This window comes from Harpia harpyja, chromosome Z (assembly GCF_026419915.1).
Source record: "Harpia harpyja isolate bHarHar1 chromosome Z, bHarHar1 primary haplotype, whole genome shotgun sequence".
Taxonomy (NCBI): domain Eukaryota; kingdom Metazoa; phylum Chordata; class Aves; order Accipitriformes; family Accipitridae; genus Harpia; species Harpia harpyja.
In genome coordinates, this window is record NC_068969.1 from 73387079 (window position 1) to 73407202 (window position 20124).

Sequence of the window (20124 nt, forward strand, 5' to 3'; positions counted from 1 at the left end):
GATAACAACTGAAAAGTACTAGTTGGGGATCAACCATTTTGATGCTTAATTCTTGTTTTACATTAAACTCATCTAATCTAGTAATAGTTGCATCACCAGAAGGTGTTTCTTTCAGTTTGGATGTGGATTTCAAATGTACTTGAATTTCCCTGCTTGACAAATTTGCTCTGTAATCCATCAGAAGCGGGAAGGTGTAAGTAGTTTAATAATGGCATGAAATTGTGACATTGTGAATTATTTGGTATAAATTTACCCTATGCTCTAAGAGTTGGGAATTAAGCTTTCCCCATAAAGCTCAGCTTTTATGGATCTCATTGTTTTCTGTGCAGATTCCTCCTTTTGGTATCACAACTAACTAAAACATTGTACCTGACTGCCTGTTGAACTACAGTGTCTTAGGTGTTTCCAGTTCTAAGGGAACTTACCTGTCACAACTGCTCTGTACCAATCTTTCAGTCTCTAGCAAAGGAAAGCTAAAGAATATGAGAAAGGACAATGATGAAAACCCCTGTATTACAGCTCTCCAGGAAAGAAGCCACTTGTGAGTTGCAGTGAATCATGCCAACTGACGAGACACCCTTCTCCACATCAGTATTTTGCAAAGCACAAAGGTACTTTAGCAAATCATCTACCTAGACTTATGTAAGGCCTTTGATATGGTCCCCCACAATATTCTTGCTGATCAGTTGGAGAGATATAGCATTGATGGATGGACTATTAGATGGATAAGGAATTGACTAGATGACCATGTCCAAAGAGTTAACAGTCAGCAGCTTAATGTCCAGATGGTGATCAGTAACAAGTGGTGTCCCTCAAGGGTCTGTACTGGGACCAATACTATACCTTCATCAGTGACATAGACAGTGCGACTGAGTGCACCATCAGCAAGTTTGCAGATGACACCAAGCTGAGAGGTGCAGTTGACATGCCTGAGGGATGGGATGCCATCCAGAGGGAACTGGACAAGCTCAGGAAGTGGGCCCATGTCAACCTCATGAGGTTCAAGGAGGCCAAGTGCCAGGACCTGCACCTGGGTCAGGGCAACCCCTGGTATCAATACAGACTGGGGGATGAAGGGATTGAGAGCAGCCCTGCCAAGAAGGGCTTGGGGGTCATGGTGGATGAAAAGATGGACATGAGCCGTCAATGTGCGCTTGCAGCCCAGAAAGCCAACTGTATCTTGGGCTGTATCAAAAGAAGCATGGCCAGCAGGTTGAGGGAGGTGATTCTGCCCCTCTACTTTAGTCTGGTGAGACCCCACCTGGAGTACTGCATCCAGCACTGGACTCCTCAGCACAAGAAACACATGGACCTGTTGGAGCAGGTCTAGAGAAAGGCCATGAAAATGATCAGAAAGGGCTGGAACACCTCTCCTATGAAAGAATGCTGAGAGAGTTGGGATTGTTCAGCCTGGAGAAAAGGAGGCTCTGGGGACACCTTACTGCAGCCTTTCAATACTTAAAAGGGTTTTGTGAGGAAGAAGGAGAGAGACTTTTTACCAGGGCCTGTAGTGACAGGAGAAGGGGAAACAGTTTTAAACTGAAAGAGAGTAGATTTAGATTGGACATAAGGAATAAATTTTTTATGATGCAGGTTGTGAGGCACTGGAACAGGTTGCCCAGAGAAGTTGTGGATGCTTGACCCCTGGAAGTGTTCAAGGCCAGGTTGGATGGGGTTTTGAGCAACTTGATCTAGTGAAAGATGTCCCTGCTGATGGTAGGGGAGTTGGCCTAGATGATCTTTGAAGGTTCCTTCCAACCCAAACCAGTCTATGATTCTATGACTAAATGCTTTGGTTTTACTATTCATCTCCTGCAACATTCATCTCCTGCAAGAACAATATAACACATACTTGGGTCCAGTCAGGAACATTTCTCAAACTGGAGAAAGTTTACATCTTTACCATGAAGTTATCCATATTACTGGATGAGGAATCCACTTTGACCTAGGGACTAAGCCAAGAGAAGGAATCTCATTTATTTTTTTTAAAACGATATTATCTTTCCCACCCTCACACTAAAGTGTCTGTAGACAATCATCAATAACATGCTCAGAAGTTAATATGTCTTATGGATCTCTTTGTTCATGTCCCATTGAAGTAGAAACTCACCCATGTTTCACTGTTGTTTGTCGTACCAAAGTACAACCTTTTGATGGCATCGGTAATAGGAAAATGCCATGTAGCTCCAGTTGTGAGGTACACATTTTCCAGGGTCATATAGATACAGTCTGAAGGTATTACTTCTGTTGGAAAAAAACACTCTAATAAAGCTGAGTGAAGGTGTTACTGTCTTTGATATAATGGGCTACAGGTAGTAAAGGAAGAGTAAGCAAAGAATTTAGAAGGAAGTGTAACCAGCATATGCAAAAGCTTAGCCAGACTTTTCACTGTGAATTGTACAAATGGGGGAATATGGCTCATTCTTATATGGAGCAAAGAGATTGAAAGAAGCAGTTGCAGAGCAGAAAGAGGAGGTGACAGCAAGCCTTAAGAGTACTATTATCTAGTGGTCATGTCCTGTTCAGGAATTTCTCAATTTGTCTGTTAAGCAAGAAAAGTTATATGTGTTTCACAAATAAAACAGGCAACGATCAGTTCACATAAAGATAGTAAACTCATCAGAGGTAGGAGAAAACACCTGTTCCCCAAGGAAAACCCAAGATTAGACAATCTTTTCAAGGTTGTGATCTATCTAACTTTAAGGAAAAGCATTAAAAGATACACTATTTCTTGAGTGCTCTAGAGCAGATTCTAAACCACTGCTGCAGTCAAATTAGTTTCAGACCATGCAGAAGCACCACAACAATAGAAAGTGAGTGACTTAGGATGAAAATCTTTCAGAAATTTGCCAAAACTCAGGTTTGGCTGACTGCTCCTAGAAAAGGCAGCTGACTTGAGTGAAAGCAGAGTTAGTGCAACCAAAACACTTCTGAAAATCTCATCCTTAATTTATTTAATCTGTTAAAATAACACCAAAAGGAAAATTCAAGTGAAAAAAACCCCAAACCGCGGCTTTTTGACACAATGTTAGGTGTCTGGGACTAGCAAGTAAAAAAAAAAAGGAGTTAAACTGAGAATATCAGTCATCTAACTCCATTTTAACTGGGGTAAATCAGACTGTATAATTAGTGGAAGAATACATATTTTAATGGTACCATCACAGTTACAGGGTGATATAGTTGTATCTTATAAAAAATAGTATGTTATAAGCATGACTGACAAACATGATTCATACTTTTGCTCAGTACCCCAATAAATGTTTTTCAGAAAACAAAACACATGATTGTGACTAAGCAGTATCATAATTCAGAGGTCTGCTATAAACAATAAGACAGTTCTAAACATACTTTAAGAACTGAAGAATGTAGCCACTCATTTTTTTAAATCCTCATTATTTTTTAAATTACCTGTTTTTTCAAAGTATATTAGATACATTGCAGCTGAAGACCAATTTCCACAATTCAGTAAGAATTTTACTCAAAAGTCCTGAATGCATTTTTTATTTAAATGTCAGCAGTTGTTTAAAAATGTCAGGTAAACATTGTAACACAGAAACCGGCAACCAAATAAACTTTGAAGCTATTTACAGTTCCCTCTTGATTACAAAGCTAAAAGAATTCATACTTCTGTGGTTTAATGTTTTGAGTTCTTTGATTAACTTTTATTGTGTATTAATCATATTAAAATATGCATTTCCTCAAAGTCTTTTAAAGAAAAAAGACCCCAAACAAAACATATGTGCAATCTCCTATTCATGTTAGTAGCAGCAACATTCCTTGGCAAAGTTCTAGCGCCGTTTTAGTTAATGAGTTGGTCTTACAAGTGACTTCAGTGCACTATGAATGCTCATGCAATATTGTTATCATCCAAGTCAAATGTGTACCCCTTTTGCTGAAAATCTTTGCTTTCTTCATTGCTATTCACCTTTTTTAAAGCAGTATCCAGAGGTTTAAGTTTTAGCATATGAAGTTTAGAAAATAGTATTCCTACTTCTGTCAGACAACAGTCACACATCTGGTAAATTTTTTTTTTCTTCCTCTTTACAGTATGTAAGGGGAATATTGGAGTAAGAAACAGGAAATGTCACCATAGTTTTGGGAATAAGCTGAATTGCTTCTTTTTTATATATAAACAACATTAAAAAATTTTGGAAAGCACAGGCATGTTTTTTAAAGTGCACCTTTCCTATGTGACTTACTGACTTATTAACTTTTAGACTACTGCAGTGGATTCTCCTTTCCCTGAAACCTCCAATGAATGTCATTATGAATTTTTTTAAAGTGCAAGTTAAGGACCAGCAGAAGGAATAATTTGGTGAAATGTTGTACCTTCTGTTTTATACACAGGATCTGATAACTGTTCTGCAGCTGCCCATTGTGGATACATTAATCTATTGTACTTCATCACGTTTTTAAGTTGTTTTCTTGAGCCTGCCTGCCTTCAGAATACTAAGTGGACTTCAAAGTGGGATTAATTTGTAGGTTTAGTACCCAAATCTGTAGCAATCATCAATAATTCTTTCTCTACTGTGGACCACAAGGGTGGGGAACTTGTGACCCAGAGGTTAGATACAGCCCATGACTGTATTTCCTCAGGCTGGTTGCCATCTCTTTTTATGCACGTTTATTGGCTATTACTAGAGCATGTGTTAGTGACTATAAAATATCTTTGAAAGGCTTATTTGGCCCTGAGCAGGGAGAGGGTTCCACCTCGCCCCCCCCAGCCTCTGGTAGCATCAAAATTAGTATCAAAGATTAAATGAGCAATTGAAAAAAAGAATTCAATTAGTGGAGGAGGATCAAATTACAGTGAACTTCCCTCCTGGGTTCACTGCCCATAATAATGACTTTATTTGGAGCAAAATTATGGAAAAGTGCCACTTTAAAATATGCCCTGTGTCTATTTCAGTGTCAAGTTGAAGCAGATGCTTTGTGGAATAATGGGATGGTTGGAGTGGATGTATTTGAGAGTCAGGAATATATTTTTAAGATGAGCCTTGCGTGTTCTTTATGAACTGAAAAATTTAACTGGTAAGGCATCTTCCAGTCTATTTGAACACATTCTCGAAAGTCTTACAACTATTTTCAGGACAAGCAGCAATCTCTCAGAGGGATGATGTGGTCTGAGCCTCACCCAGATGCTGTCTCTGAGGTGGGAAGCCAGGTATGCTTTACAACCACTGCAGGTAACTTCACAGAGATTCTTCCCATGCCTACATGATTCTTTCTTACATGAACCTTTCTGTTTTGTTCTTAAAAGAAACCTTGTCTGCCAGCTGGGTTCCTCAGAACAATTTTGGCAATAAATCACGACTAGCATGTGAGCGCTTTCCTTCACTTGTAGAACTACTTTGTGAGGCAAATATAACACAAGTAGGCTGACTGCAGATAAAGTTTGTGTTTTATTGTGAGAATTCTTTGAAACATCAATGAAATTATCTGTAAAAGACCACAGGCTGGCATTCTTCCAGGCAGTATTTTGATCTAGTGTAGAGCAAGCTAAATTTAAGAAAAGAAAAAAGAAATTCAGGCTTTTGTTATTTGCCTGGGCATCTAAGCATGGCTTGCCCCTGTTTCATCAGTCCTGTTAAAGGGTCACATCTCAATCTTTCCTACTTGCTCCTGTTACTGATTTGTATCTGCTCCTTTGTGAAAATGTTAAGAGATATCCATAATACAATAAAAGAAAAAGACATTAACCTCATAATTCCGAGAAAGATATGTACATTCCCCATGATTTTTCTTTTTACATAGACAAACCCAGAAGATAGTAGGGTGGATTTTTTTTTTCTCTCAATTCGTCTGGAGTGCCTACATATCTACTCTTGCATTAGAAAATGTGTAGTGAAATAAATTAATACTTGATCTTTATTTTTATAAAATAGACAGGCCTTCGCTTCCACATAAATATTCCATGGAAACATTGAAAAACGACCTGCATAATTCAGTGTTTGGTTGAGTCTTTACCATTGTTTCTTAATTTGTCTGCATGCTGTTTTACTAGCCAATGATCTGCAGAGAAGGAAGGCTTAAGCCATCTATAACTTTTGTTTTTAGAAAGATCATAAAGATCAGTCAGATAATTGCTTGTCTGGAGTATAATTCATTGAGTTCAATTAAAAACAAGATTAAAGACTGTAAGAAGTACAGTGCCATTTTTAATTATATATCTCACTTGTGTATATCTTTTCAGGAGTTTACAAATCCAAGATGAGATCTCTTTGCTCTGACTCCCATTGTGTACATCGATTCAGACTAATAACTTTGGGTTGCACCAGGCCTTGGGCATTTAGGAAAATTAATAGGCATTTTGATATCTCTCTACTTGAACATCCAGGTCCTAAAATTTAGCACATTCATTCCAGTAGGTCTACTAATGGCTCATCTTACATCATCCCACTGGGGACAGTGGTCACATGGTCTTTTTCTGCTTTATTTCTGGATATTGCTATGTCCCACCTCCTGAATAGACTCAGAGCTCTAACTTTAACCCCAGTCACACTGTGATAAGGCCAAATTAACCAGCGCTGTCAGATCAGGAGACATAGGATTTGGGGGACTGCTGTGTAGTGTTAAGATACAAGTGAGCTCTAAACCAGTGACAGCAATAACAGTCTGGGTAGAGCAGAGCATCACATTGCTCACAACAGGCAAGCTGACTCAGCAAAGAAGTTGCCTTTGCTGTACTTAGCACTGAGATTCGACAAATGCAACCGAGCTCTCGTTTTTTAGCTGCTTTGTGGTAACTGTTTGCACAGAGACAGTCCTCTGCAGCTGCAGTGTAATTCTGTTCAGCTTGACTGGGCTAAATCAGCTTAGACCATGTCTTATTTGCATGGGCTGAGAGCAGACAGAAAGGTGGCTGCTGTGGCTTGGCTGACGTGAGCTACACATTGTCTCACCCCACAGTTATCAAAATGTATTGAACATTGCTGTATTTTTATGTGATTTTCTGTAGCTAGATCTTTTCCCCTACTAGCTTTTTGAGTTGTATGAAGGTATCTTCTAAAATAACTGCCTTGATGTAGCACTGCACAAGATTTGTCTAATTAAAATGCAATTACCAGTTTTCTCACCTTGATGAGTGCATTCAGTTTTCATTAACTAATTGAAAAAATGTACTGGAAAAATAGAAAAGAGAAGATAAAAACCTTGACAGAAGAGGTACAGTGGAAACGGAAGTCTAAAAAGAATTTTTTGTTGTTGTTTAATTTGGAAATTAAACTCATTAGTAAGAAAGACATTCAGATATGTTAAGTAGGATAAAGAAGATCAAGAGAAGGCTAATTCAGGAATGATATTTTATTTTCTCTGAGTACAAAACCTAAAGCGCTTTCAGTAAATTAAGATGCAAACTATATATGTATTTCAGTAAGTTTTAGGTGATACCTTTATATTCTGTGGAACTCATTACCACAGGAAGTTACTTATGAAATAAGTATTTGCAGAAATGTGCACTGGATTTAGACTAGTTTTGATAAAAGTACAGGAATTATCATTTTCGTGCCTTAAATCAGAATCTGAGCACCTTACCTCTGGAGAAAACTTCTTCCTGCACTAAACTACTGCAAAACTAGTTATCTTTTGTTATGTGCATGCCTTCCCCTCAGATATTTATAATTAGTTTGAGACCACCAGATCATGTGTACCACTGGTTTTTTAAGGTTGTTGGCAGATTCATTGATCCTAAATTATTTAAATAACAAAGTCAGAGACAGCTAATGCTATGGGCCATGACAGCCAGTAAAATAATTGATTAAAATATTTAATAAACCTGTGTGCAAGATGGAACTCTAGATGGAGCAGTTCCCTTTGTTTGAACTTGCTTTGCTGGGCTGATAATGATTTCACTAAGTTAGTAACTATTAGAAAAATGACCAGCAGAAATATGATAACATAGTTCTGTTGAAACATTCAAACTTAGACTGGATTTCCTTAATAAGAAGCTTCTGTACTAGTATAGGATGAAAATCTGTAGTGAGTGTTCACCTTCCCAAATTTATTATTTGAAATAATGGCAAACAATATTTTATGAAATAACAAGATTGTATAGTGCAGCAAAAACTAATTCAATATTTCTCGTCAACATTCTTGAATATATGATTTGCTCTAATTGCAAAAGAACACTTAGAAAAGACAAACATGGAAAAGGTCTAGATAAATACTGGAGTTATGGGAACTAAACTGCTGTGTCATGTGCAGTGGTATAGGTGTTACCAGCTTAATTTACAGTGCCTCAAAGCTCTGCTTGTTGCACTGTTTAGAAGGAAGTTGCATGTGGTCAACTTTTAGTCCTGTCTCATGGGAGAAAGGTACAGGGTTGCCAGGGGCCAGGCTTTCTCTTCTAAGTCCTTGTTGATAATCAAGATGGCCAGGAAAATATAACCAATTATCTCAAAGCACTCTGCTTGGGCTTCTGGAACCACTGTGAGGAGCATGCTCAGTTGCTCAGCACCAATACTACCAGTGTTCCTGACCTGTACTTCTCTATAGCTTTCCAGGACAATACACCTCCCTAGCATACTTCCAGAGAGGTAGTCCCATTAATTTAGTTTTCCTCCCCCACCCCAATATTTGTAACTGTCCAATCACAGCAAAAATTACAAAAATTAAAAAAAAATACAAACTACAAAAACCCAAGAGAACTAACTTCCTTTAGTCTGATTGCCTCTGTTCTCCATGCAATGGAGAAGTGAAAGAGTAGATTCCACTTAAGCTCCTTTTGCCAGTTAAACTCCCCTTTCAGAAAATTGGATGCAAATGAAATGGCCTTTCATACCTGATCTTCCAAAACCAGAGTGGACGCTTGCGGTAAAGCTGTGCACATTAGTTTAATTCTCCTTCCCTTCAGAATGAGACTTCAATGAAAGCAGGCCTTGGAGTCCTTCCTTTTGTTAATGGCCATTCCTGATTTTGAAACTAGCTTCAAGCTACGCAGGCAAAATAATATCTAATGTGCACAAAGACTAGATGATGGGAAATTAAAAGAATTTATTCCACAGAACATACAGTTCTTTGCACACACAGAATAATAAACACCACAAGAAGAAAGTTTTTTGTGCCAATATGTAAATACCTGCAATTGAGAGAATGACAATGATAGTTCTTGCTTTTCATTTTCTTCTCTGTCCTCAGCCCTTTACACAGCTGGTATCATGGGCCAAGTTTCATTAATGATGGGAACTAAAAAGAGATTACTAAATTACAGGACTTTATTTATGCATTTTTTAATCTGTTTTAATGGCCTTGGTACAGTGGCTTTCTGTACTCTCCCTAGATCTTTGTCATATATTACTAACAAAGTATTGTAATGTTATAATAAACCTGGAAGCAACTTCAAGACTCCCATATCCTATAAGGATTGATTTAAATATTTCTCATCAAGCACTGTAAATGGATATCTAGTGTAGCATTGACTTTCTTCAACAATATTGCCTCCCAACTTCCACAAAAAATTGCCTTACTTCGTAACTTTTTTTGCAGTGTGATTTCCTAATATTTAATGTATTCCTTCTTATAAGCATTTTGCCTGCTGTTTTACCCCATATTTAAGTTTCCCCCTTCCCTCTGTCCCATGCCATCCTGCCAATCAAATTATATATATTCTTTGTATTCTGCCTTCTTCAGGATTTGTTTATACAAAAAATTACTTTAAAAAATTTACTGTTTAAAATGGAAAAAATCTTTCTAATATGTTAAATGAGAAGGTACTCTAGGGTGTGGATTAATGACCTATTAGTATTCCTTTTTGATGGTTTAAGCCAACTGGCTTTCATTCCATCCTGCCTGACAGCACACTACAGGCATGTATTCATAAGCTGTTAATAAATGCCCCTCCGAGATTTTTCTGCTAAACTGCAAGCCATCAGTGGAGTATATATTCAAGGAAAGGATAGGACTTGCTGGGCCTCTGGCAAAAAAATGCCACATTAGATTTGGAGAGACAAGGTGTTGAGCCACATTGCTAAATGTGATGTTTTGACAGAAAACAATCCATGGGATACTTCTGTTTGCCAGCAGTCGGAGGTTTCAGTCAACAGAAATATTCTCTACCTCTCTCCTGATCTAGATGAGTTGTGTCATTATAGATGAATAAATTATATGACCTGACTTTATGATTTCAGCACATTAGTCACTCCACATTCATATGTAAGATAAAATAAAGTGGGACACACATTTTCTAATTGGGAATTTCTAAATCAATATTCGCTCTACAAAAGGAGCTATGTTAACAAATGAATATGGGTGGTTGGCAGAAAGCAAAATTATGCCTGGAAGAGCTTACAAATCACAAAGGAAAGCAATCACTTAATTTCTGTTGAGCAAGTAGCAGGTAGCAAGGCAAACACTGCACTGTACCAATTTAAATGTGATCAGAACAAGGCAAAAGATGAGAAGGATGCATTGGGTTTAATGAAAAATTATGAAATACTGGATCAACTCTAGGGTAAATAAATAGTGTGTTTTTCTCAGAACACAGTACCTAACATCAAACCAATCACAATACATAGAGTAATATTATTGCCCAGTTCCTTTGGAAACAAGTCACAGTTTTGCCATTAACTTCAGTGGCAGTGAGAGGGATGTCTTTATTGAATTTAAGTATACTGCATAGCTGTAGAGACAAATCCACAGCTGAAAAGATCAGTCTAACTCTGCTAAATAAACTAAATCCAGTGAGTATCTAAACTGAGAGGTGACTGAAAATGTTAGTTCACAGACACAGATGTCTCTTGCACAGTTCATACAGACAGAGCAGTCCATATTGAAGCATTAAAGCTCCAGTAATTATCAAATTAACTATGAGCTGAAGATTCAGAACTTCCACAGCTTGATTCCTTCAAAAGCCTCTGTTGTAAAGCAGCGTCTGTTGCCAAAATTATTTACCTGTTCCCTATGCTTACACAGATACTTATTTTTACACATGGACTAATATACCATTTCTTAATTCTTTAAGGTTTTTATCTAAAGAAGAAATGAAAAAAAAAGGAACACCTCACAATAGGATCAGGGTCCCAGAGCTGGGAAGACAGACATGTTTTCAGAACATGTCTATATCAAGCTTAAGTATTGATTTAAGGTTTAGAATATCATTGTTCTTTCACTGAAACAATATCCAGTTTTCTAGTGAAGGTCCCAATTTCACATGAAGTCATTGAGATTTAAAATAATTTCCTGAAGGACAATCTAGTTTCTGTCATTTTATTCCAGGACTCACAGTAACCTGTAAATAACCACTTCATGTAACACATTGTAGCGCTCTTTAAAAATGGGGCCCGCTTCTTAAAAAGAGGCCTATTTTCATTGCAATGGTGTTTCTGTGCATTTTTATCTCTCACAGCACCAAATTTTGTATAGGATTTCTCAAGGACAAATGATGTAAAGAACAGCAGCATTGTTAATTTGAGGGTTATAGATAAGGATTCCTAAATTCAGGCAACCATCTAAAAGACCTCTTGCTAAACTTTCTTAGTAATTCTCTCACAAAACACTTTCAACACACAGAACGTACTCTTAAAAAACCCTATGAGCCCTTTGAGGCCATATTACAGTAGAAACAGTCAAGATGTTTTGTCTAAGCAAGAGCAGGCACAGTTCAAAGCAAGAAGGTAAAACGTTTCATAAACAAGTCTCAGTTTTCATGCTTTCCTGAGTCTGAATCTCTGATGAACAACTCCTTGTACTTTCAAGCTGTGGTGCTATAAAGGAAAGTGAGGTGATCTGGCTTTTGTGTTTTTCCTTTTATGGCAATAAAGGAATCTCACTAAGACAGATTTCTCATAAGATAAGTGCACAAGCTATCCCATCCAAAGCTATTCTATTTAATTGTATATCCCGAAGCTAGGACCGTGTCTACATAAATTTGCACAAGAACTTTCATGCTTGTTAACATACCAGTAGATATTTGAAGTCTCTCCTGAGACTTTTAAGCCATACTCTCCTGTGTTGAACAGATTCTGCCATTGTCCATCTTAAGAAATCTGACTGAAGGAAAAAATATAAGGCAGCAGTGGTCCTTACTTTACAGGAGCTTATGTGGAGAAAGGGCTTAGCCCTATGATTTCTGCTATCTTGAGCATTGATTATTTCTAAGCACTTACCTGGTTTTGGTCACATAACCCTAGTGTCTGCACAAGGAGAAGAAGAAACAGTTGAGTGCTACTGACAGCTGAGTAGTTAGTGTTTTCTCTGCTAGATGTCAGCAATGGTTACTATCTGATCACTGCAAACAATGTTTTCCAAACAGTAGGCAAAATCCTGCCTCTGCAGATTTCAGTGGCAAAACTCAGCTGACTTCACTGGGCTCAGAATTTCATTTAGTGCCTCTGTATTTTAAAACTCAGAATTTGCCAGAGGCATACAGTCCTTCAGAGATAAATAACTCTTAAAAAAAAGCAGAAGAAGAGAGAAAACCCTACTGCTTTCCTAGCAGCTAAAAATCTTTCATTGCAATGAGTACAAGAGCAAATAATCTTTTTCACTGTATCATAAGGGGATTTGTAGTGTGTATGAAATGTAATCTCTCATTGGATCACAAACCTGTTGCATTCAGGCGAGAGCCACTATTCCTATGTATGCAATTGGATGATCTGTAATAAATGTTGTCCTGGAGTTGGATGCTGATGATAGCTTCACTTCCCAAAGTGAAGCTTCACCTAATCAGGGAGATGAAGGTTTTGTTTTGCTCTTAGTGAAAGTGCATTTGCCTTTAGTTAATAGCTCCAATTTAACTACAAAAAATATTAAAATAACCAATAATGATGTAAGAATAAATGAACAAGTTAAAAGATGCACCATTAAGCTTAAGAGTTTGTGTAAGTTCACTCCCACTGTCACTAATCACAGGTATTTGAGAACCAAGGCACTGACAGTCTCTAGCAAGTCCCATGATGGTTGTTTAGACAGGTTATAGGTCCTGATAGTCTGGAGAAGGGTGTATGAACCTACATGCCAGCAAAATTTTTACTTTCAGTTGATGCATAAAAGATTGGCCAGTTGGGGCTCTAGTGTCATTCTTCAATACACATTTTTGGTATGCAAATACAGTTCATTCAAAAGAAGACTAAATACTTCCTCCTCATTCATCTTGAAATATCAATATAACATCTGAAAAAAGCAAGGGGAAAAGGACCTCATTCTTCTGAAGATTCAAACCTCTTCAATAAGGATCAAAACTACTGGAATCAGATTAATTATGTTGCTCGTAAAGCCAACAACCAGTGCTGTCATGTATATATATATACACACACGTTCATTTGTGTCTAACCATGGTGTGTCTCTACGGCACCATGACTTGTATGTACATAAAAAGTGTCTGACTTTATACCTGGAGTGGCAAAATTTGAATAGACAAAGGGTTGTACAAATTTACAGCATTACTTTAGTGCGCATGTATGTACATGCTGTCTGAGGGGGAAAGGAGTGGAGCAGTCACATCCCTCTACCACTTTTTAATCTGTGATTAAAACAAGTTGATCTTGCAGCCCTCGAGTTTTTTTTATATTAAGGACATAATGTCATTCATTACTTAGTTTTAAAATGTTCAATATACTTTATAACAGGTTAGAGTCTAAAACAAGGTCAGGTTACTACATCTTGTCTCTACCAGGTTCTGCCTCTAAGGCAGAAAAAAACATTAAAGTTTTTTCATTACTGTATGTTGGCTGTATTTTACATCATAGGTTTTGAGCCCACAGGAAGGTAAATACAATCAACTTGGCATGAAAACCATATTGTTTTCTACAATAAGGTGTCTTTTAATTGCTCAGTGTTTTATCTGGCAAATAGTTTCATGCAAAGTGGGATGGGGAAGGTAGAAGAAAATACATTTTGTTGCCCCCTTTGAACATGGTAGCATAGATTTTTGTGATTTTTCAAAATAGTTTTTATTTTCACGCAATAAATATGAATTTGTTGCTTGAATTGGTGTTGACTTTGAATTGTTTCCAAATTACTCCTTACTGCCATGCATAAAAACTGATCAATTAAAAAAATATAAATAACAATTTATAAACATTGTTTATAAAATTGTTTATAAACAATTATAAACAAAATATAAATAACAAACCTAACAATTTTCACATGAATATTTTTGTTTCATTTCATGCTAAAATCTTTGTGGTTTGGGTGTATACTCATAGGCACATATCACAATAGGTTTCCCAACTAACTTTATACCATATGTTGAGATGAGAGTCTTTTTTTGCAGGAATAACAAGCACTTAACTTTACTTGGTTCATTATTTTCCTCTCAAGAATTTCTATTTCTTCTAATTTGTGAGTTTATTTTTACAATGAAAACCAGAAATAAACAAATGTCTTCAACTTTTGGTTTTTTACTCGACGTACTCTGATTCAACAAGTCAAAACAAAACAAAAAAAAGGAAAATCTTCATCATTACAAGACGGGGGAAAAAATGGAATCATATACATAGCTTTGGGTGAATACAACAGATGTTAGTTCTTCCAACCATAATCTACAACACCAAGTAGTCCTTAAAGGCTCTGAGGGGAAGTGGTTTCCAAAATGCTTGGATTATCATGATATTGCATTTGAATTCTGACTATTACTCATTTCAGTTAGGCTCAGTTTCAGGAAATCTGAGCAGCTTTGAAACATATGTGCCTACATTGCTAACTGTCTCCCCCTGTCTCACCTCTTCCTTTCATTATCTTCTCCCCACAACATTTTCTTCATTTCCCTTGACTTCATTCAGCTTTCTCATGCTGGCATCCATAATGAATAAATTCACTGGTACAGCTAGGAATATATTACTGTTGAATATTCCCTGTGGCAAAGTTCCATCAAAATTGCTTATCAGTGACAGATGCCCACTCAGAGATGCAAAACTGCCTAACTCAGTCCTCCCTTTCCTACCCAGTTTTGCGAGATGTGAATGAAAATGGAAGTGGGAGGACGACAGCCTTTGCCTCTAAGGTACAAACCTTTTAAGTGTTCTAATTATTCTGATTCCCATCCAGGCTGCTGGAAGTTTACCTATTCCACGTGCACTGGCATCCACCAGCCAGCAAAAACAAGGCCAGCTTGAATAACCTCATTGTTTGAACTGCTTTCCAAAATTAATACACTCAGGACATTCTTTCAAAAAAAGGAGATGGAAAATAACACTCTCAACCTGTATGAACAGTTCCTGGTTCACTCATGTTCACACACACATACACACACACACACAGAGTGCAATGCCAGCACTTTCTCTAATGATGTATTCAGTTCTTTGATGCTTCTAAGTTTTTCTGTAAGATAGGAAAGTTCTTCTGCTTTCACACCACTAAACCACATTATTAAAAATTTGACCATCACTTCCACAGACCGTGTTTCAAGTGCGATACTAATGTCAATAGACCTGTTGCCATTAACAGACAGCAAGGCGCTTGGAATATGTGGTGAATGCTTGCACATGACTTCTGCCTCTGAGAAGGCAACAGGGTGGAGGTACCTTTGTACTCTCTGCTCTTTTACAACTCCTGTTTGGGCTAGGATGTCTGCATTTATGTGTACAGGACATTCACCAAGTTAGCAGCAAACATGACTAGGATGGACTTCTTAAATAGTTATTTACCCTAAAACACCCAATGACTAGAAAGTGTTTCAGGCACTGGCTTCCTAGTGTGCATTCAGTGATGTAAGGCCTTTGACGTGGTCCCCCACAACATCCTTTTCTCTAAATTGGAGAGATACATATTTGATGGATGGACTGTTCAGTGGATGAGGAACTGGATGGATGGTCGCATACAGAGAGTAGTGGACAACAGCTCAATGTCCAGATGGAGACCACTGACAAGTGGTATCCCACAGAGGTTGTATTGGAACCAGTAATGTTTAAGGTCTTCATCAGTGACATAGACAGTGGGATCGAGTGCACATCAGCAAGTCTGCAGATGACACCAAGCTGAGTGGTGCAGTTGACATGCCTGAGGGATGGGATGCCATCCAGAGGGAACTGGACAAGCTCAAGAAGTGGGCCCATGTCAACCTCATGAGGTTCAAGGAGGCCAAGTGCCAGGGCCTGCACCTGGGTCAGGGCAACCCCTGGTATCAATACAGACTGGGGGATGAAGGGATTGAGAGCAGCCCTGCCAAGAAGGGCTTGGGGGTCATGGTGGATGAAAAGATGGACATGAGCCGTCAATGTGCGCTTGCAGCCCAGAAAGCCAACTGTATCTTGGGCTGTATTAAAAGAAGCATGGCCAACAGGGAAAGGGAGGTGATTCTGCCCCTCTACTTTGGTCTGGTGAGACCCCACCTGGAGTAATGTGTCCAGCTCTGGAGTCCTCAGCACAGGAAAGACATGGGCCTGTTGGAGCAGGTCTAGAGAAAGGCCATGAAAATGATCAGAGGGCTAGAACACCTCTCCTATGAGGAAAGGCTGAGAGAGTTGGGGTTATTCAGCCTGCAGAAGAGGAGGCTCTGGGGACACCTTACTGCAGCCTTTCAATACTTAAAGGGGGCTTATAAGAAAGATGGGGACAGAATTTTTAGCAGGGCCTGTTGTGATAGGACAAGGGGTAATGGTTGTAAATTAAAAGAGGGTAGATTCAGACTAGATATAAGGAAGAAATTTTTTATGATTGAGGGTTGTGAAACACTGGAGCAGGTTGCCCAGAGAGGTGGTAGATGCCCCATCCCTGGAAACATTCAAGGCCAGGTTGGACGGGGTTTTATAAGGAAGATGGAGAGAGACTTTTTACCGGGGCCTGTAGTGACAGGAGAAGGGGAAACAGTTTTAAACTGAAAGAGAGTAGATTTAGATTGGGCATAGGGAATAAATTTTTTTATGATGCAGGTTGTGAGGCACTGGAACAGATTGCCCAGAGAAGTTGTGGATGCTTGACCCCTGAAAGTGTTGAAATCCAGGCTGGATGGGGCTCTGAGCAACCTGGTCTAGTTGAAGATGTCCCTGCTTATTGCAGGGGAGCTTGGACCATATGGCCTCTAAAGGTCCCTTCCAACAAAAACTGTTCTATGATTCTCTGATTCTATGGTTCTCTGTGTTCATGGAAGGGCCTTGCACATCCCTTATGCAAGGTACAACCTAGGCCCTGCTTAGAAATGGAGATAGAGGTATCAAAGCCTGGTTTATTGAAACTCTTTGAAAGACATGCTCAAACCTGCAAGTCTGTCAGTCAAGTCTGTGCTACTACTTAGCAAATCTGAGCTGCTCTTTTTTTCGGTGGGAGAAATGAGAAGTTTTCCTTGTTGTTGCTGTGCACAAACCATATGAAATCTGGTCATTTTTGTTCCATTTTTTTTTCCAGATATGAAAAGCAACCACATACTGTCAGGCTGAAGTATCTTATTTTATATCAAGACAGCAGAGCAAAGAGGCAGTCTCCAGAGAAAGCAAAGTGCCAGTATGTCTTTTACGCTACTACAGAGACTGTGTCATAATAGAAAGAAGTATCCTCTTGCACTGAAGTAGTGCCTCTCTCTTTAATGAAGCATTTTCAGGAAAGTAGACAAGACTGCTGTAACATCCATACATCCCCACTGCAAAAGAGTTCCCCCCCCCCTTTTTTTTTCTTTTTCCAATTTTACTCTTTATTCAAAGTCAAACATGGGGAGTTGGTTGCAACATGCTATGTACCTGGGTTCAAAGTGAAGTTTGTGCCTTTGTTCTCTTGCCAGTATTTTTGCTCTATTCCAGAAGACTACTGCATCCTTCTTTGCCACTGTAGATCTCCAGCATGCTTTGTAAATTTGAGCTTGGCAAAAATATATTTTAATATGAATACAGCAAAAGAGAGAAAAAGACTTTAAAGAGAATCGTTCTGGTCTTATGGTACTGAGGAGACAAAAAAAGAAATACATGTGCTCTTGTACTGGTTATAGTAAAGACAGTCTAAAATACAGTCCCCCAGACCAATGTTCTGCAAGCAGGAAATGTTGAAAGTGACTGAAAACAGCTTTCCCTTTCCCACTCCATTTCTCTCCTTCCTTCCCCCCCTGCACACCTATGCCATTAATTCAGCTCGAAGATATTTTGCACAGGTGTTTATGTAACTGTGATACACTGGGAAAATTCCAACTCAAATTGATTCAGCTCAAAGATCTCCTAACCACACTTCCATCAGCATGGTGCAGTGGTCTAGATCCATAGTAAATGACCAGTTCAAGAAATTCTGCAGGCTTTCTCTAGCCTCCAAAACCAGGTTCCTCAGCACTGGTGTATATCAATGAATCCTTTGCTAGTACTGAATTTCCTGTTAGGAAAGATATTGCACTCCTGATGCAAGCAGGGTAAAAGTTTAAGTGACTGTCTTGCTTTTTCTTTCCCTTGTGGTTTGCATGGAAAACACATCTCCAATTGTTTTACCATGAGCTAAGTTGGTTCAACCAGTTGCCACCAGATACTTTAAAAGTGGTTGAGGAGATATTTAAGTCCCAGCTATTCCAGCTATACTGCCTTGCAAGGTTGCAAAAATTAATGTTAAGAAATAAAATTAGCTTGTGTAGTAAAGGTATTTATTTAGCATTATGAAAGCTAAATGCTGAATCATTTTTTGATGCAAAATAAAAAAATATTTGGGGAAATTGTTCTCTTGGCAAAGCTACATACATTCATTTGAAACAAAGGATCATTTAAAAGCAAAATAAAGGAATCTGCGGTGCACATAGACATTGAGAGTCTTTGGCCGTAAATTCTCCTCCCTTTTCTCTGTGGAAGCACATGTCTTTGCCTGCTGTTCATCAGCCTTGATTTTGATGGGGTGATTTTTAGTCAGCTGTCTCTATCATTTTGGCACAGACAAAAATCCTTTAAAAAATGTTACACTTCATCAAAGTGTATCATGAGACTTCATGGTCATTATCTCAATGGCCGCTCTGATGTGCTACAATTGGCAGGGCCACAGACGGTGGGGGGTGTATTAGAAGAAAGCCAGTGTTTCATGTGGAAAGCTGGCAAGCCTCTCCAAGCTTCTGTCAACAACTCAGCGGTCTGATCCGATGCACTGAGTGCTGATTATGCTCTTGTTTCTGTAGGAAGTAAACAAGAAAATGAATTCCACAGCACAACACAGCCTCTTTGTATCTTCAAAATGGTGTGGCTGGAAGCCAGCCAGCCTTGTCGAAAGTTTGGCCGTTTGTGTCATCAGGGCCCTGGTACTGATGGAGGCTTTGATTACAGCTTAGATCCAGTATGGAGACCTTTCATGGACAGCCACTCAGCAAATAAAGGCATTGATAGGTTGTTGGGTCAATTTAGCCATAAGGGTGCAGAGCAAGGTCCTTTTGAAAAGACTAATGGATTAGCTACACAACCAGTCCCACTGTAGGGCCTTATTTCTCAAGTAACTTCATGACTGCTTTCCAGCTTGGCAGGGACTCTCTTCCTCTAAAGCTAGCTCCAGCGCGTTCTTGTTATCAATAGTGCAGCTCAAAGGATTAGACACAAAGAGCTTTACAATTTAATGAAAACAGCTGTTGAAACAACAATTAAGGCAAACAATAGTTTGCATGAAAAACTATTAATTATGCAAAGTTATGCAGAAAGTAGAATACTCTTTTATTCATAACCAGCTAATGTGACTGGCAGAAAGTTAGACACCTTCTCCACTGTTGATTTAAAGGTGTCAGCAAGTGGTGTCGCTTATAATAATATTCACCATTTTTTGTTTTGTTAACATTTGAGCAGCTAATGGTTTAAATTCTGTGAATTCTCTGTGGCATGGCTGCAGCAGGAACGAGTAAAGCAGTAATCTAACAGCTAATATTTCATGTCGAGGCAGTGCTGAGCTCTGAAGTTTACTGCACTACTTTACTATGAACAATGCTTTACGCAAGCAATATGCCATATTGCTATTTAAATGTATTCTTCCCTTTTGTACCCTGCCCCCTTTACACAGTCTCTTCCATCATGTGCCTTTGTGGTGATGCCTTAAAGGCAGGCACTTGGCCAAATCACTCACCACAGGTTGCTTCAGCAGTATCCACTTGACGTCCCCTTCTTCTTTTACTGAACTGTTAGCCCCCTACCTTCCTGTCTCCCTTCTCACTGGCTCTCAGAAAATCATTGCTTCTCTATTTGCAGTCTCCATCCTTGACTAGCAGCGCTGAGAATTGACTTACGGTCTTTTGAATACAGTACGTTCCACGTCTTGCCT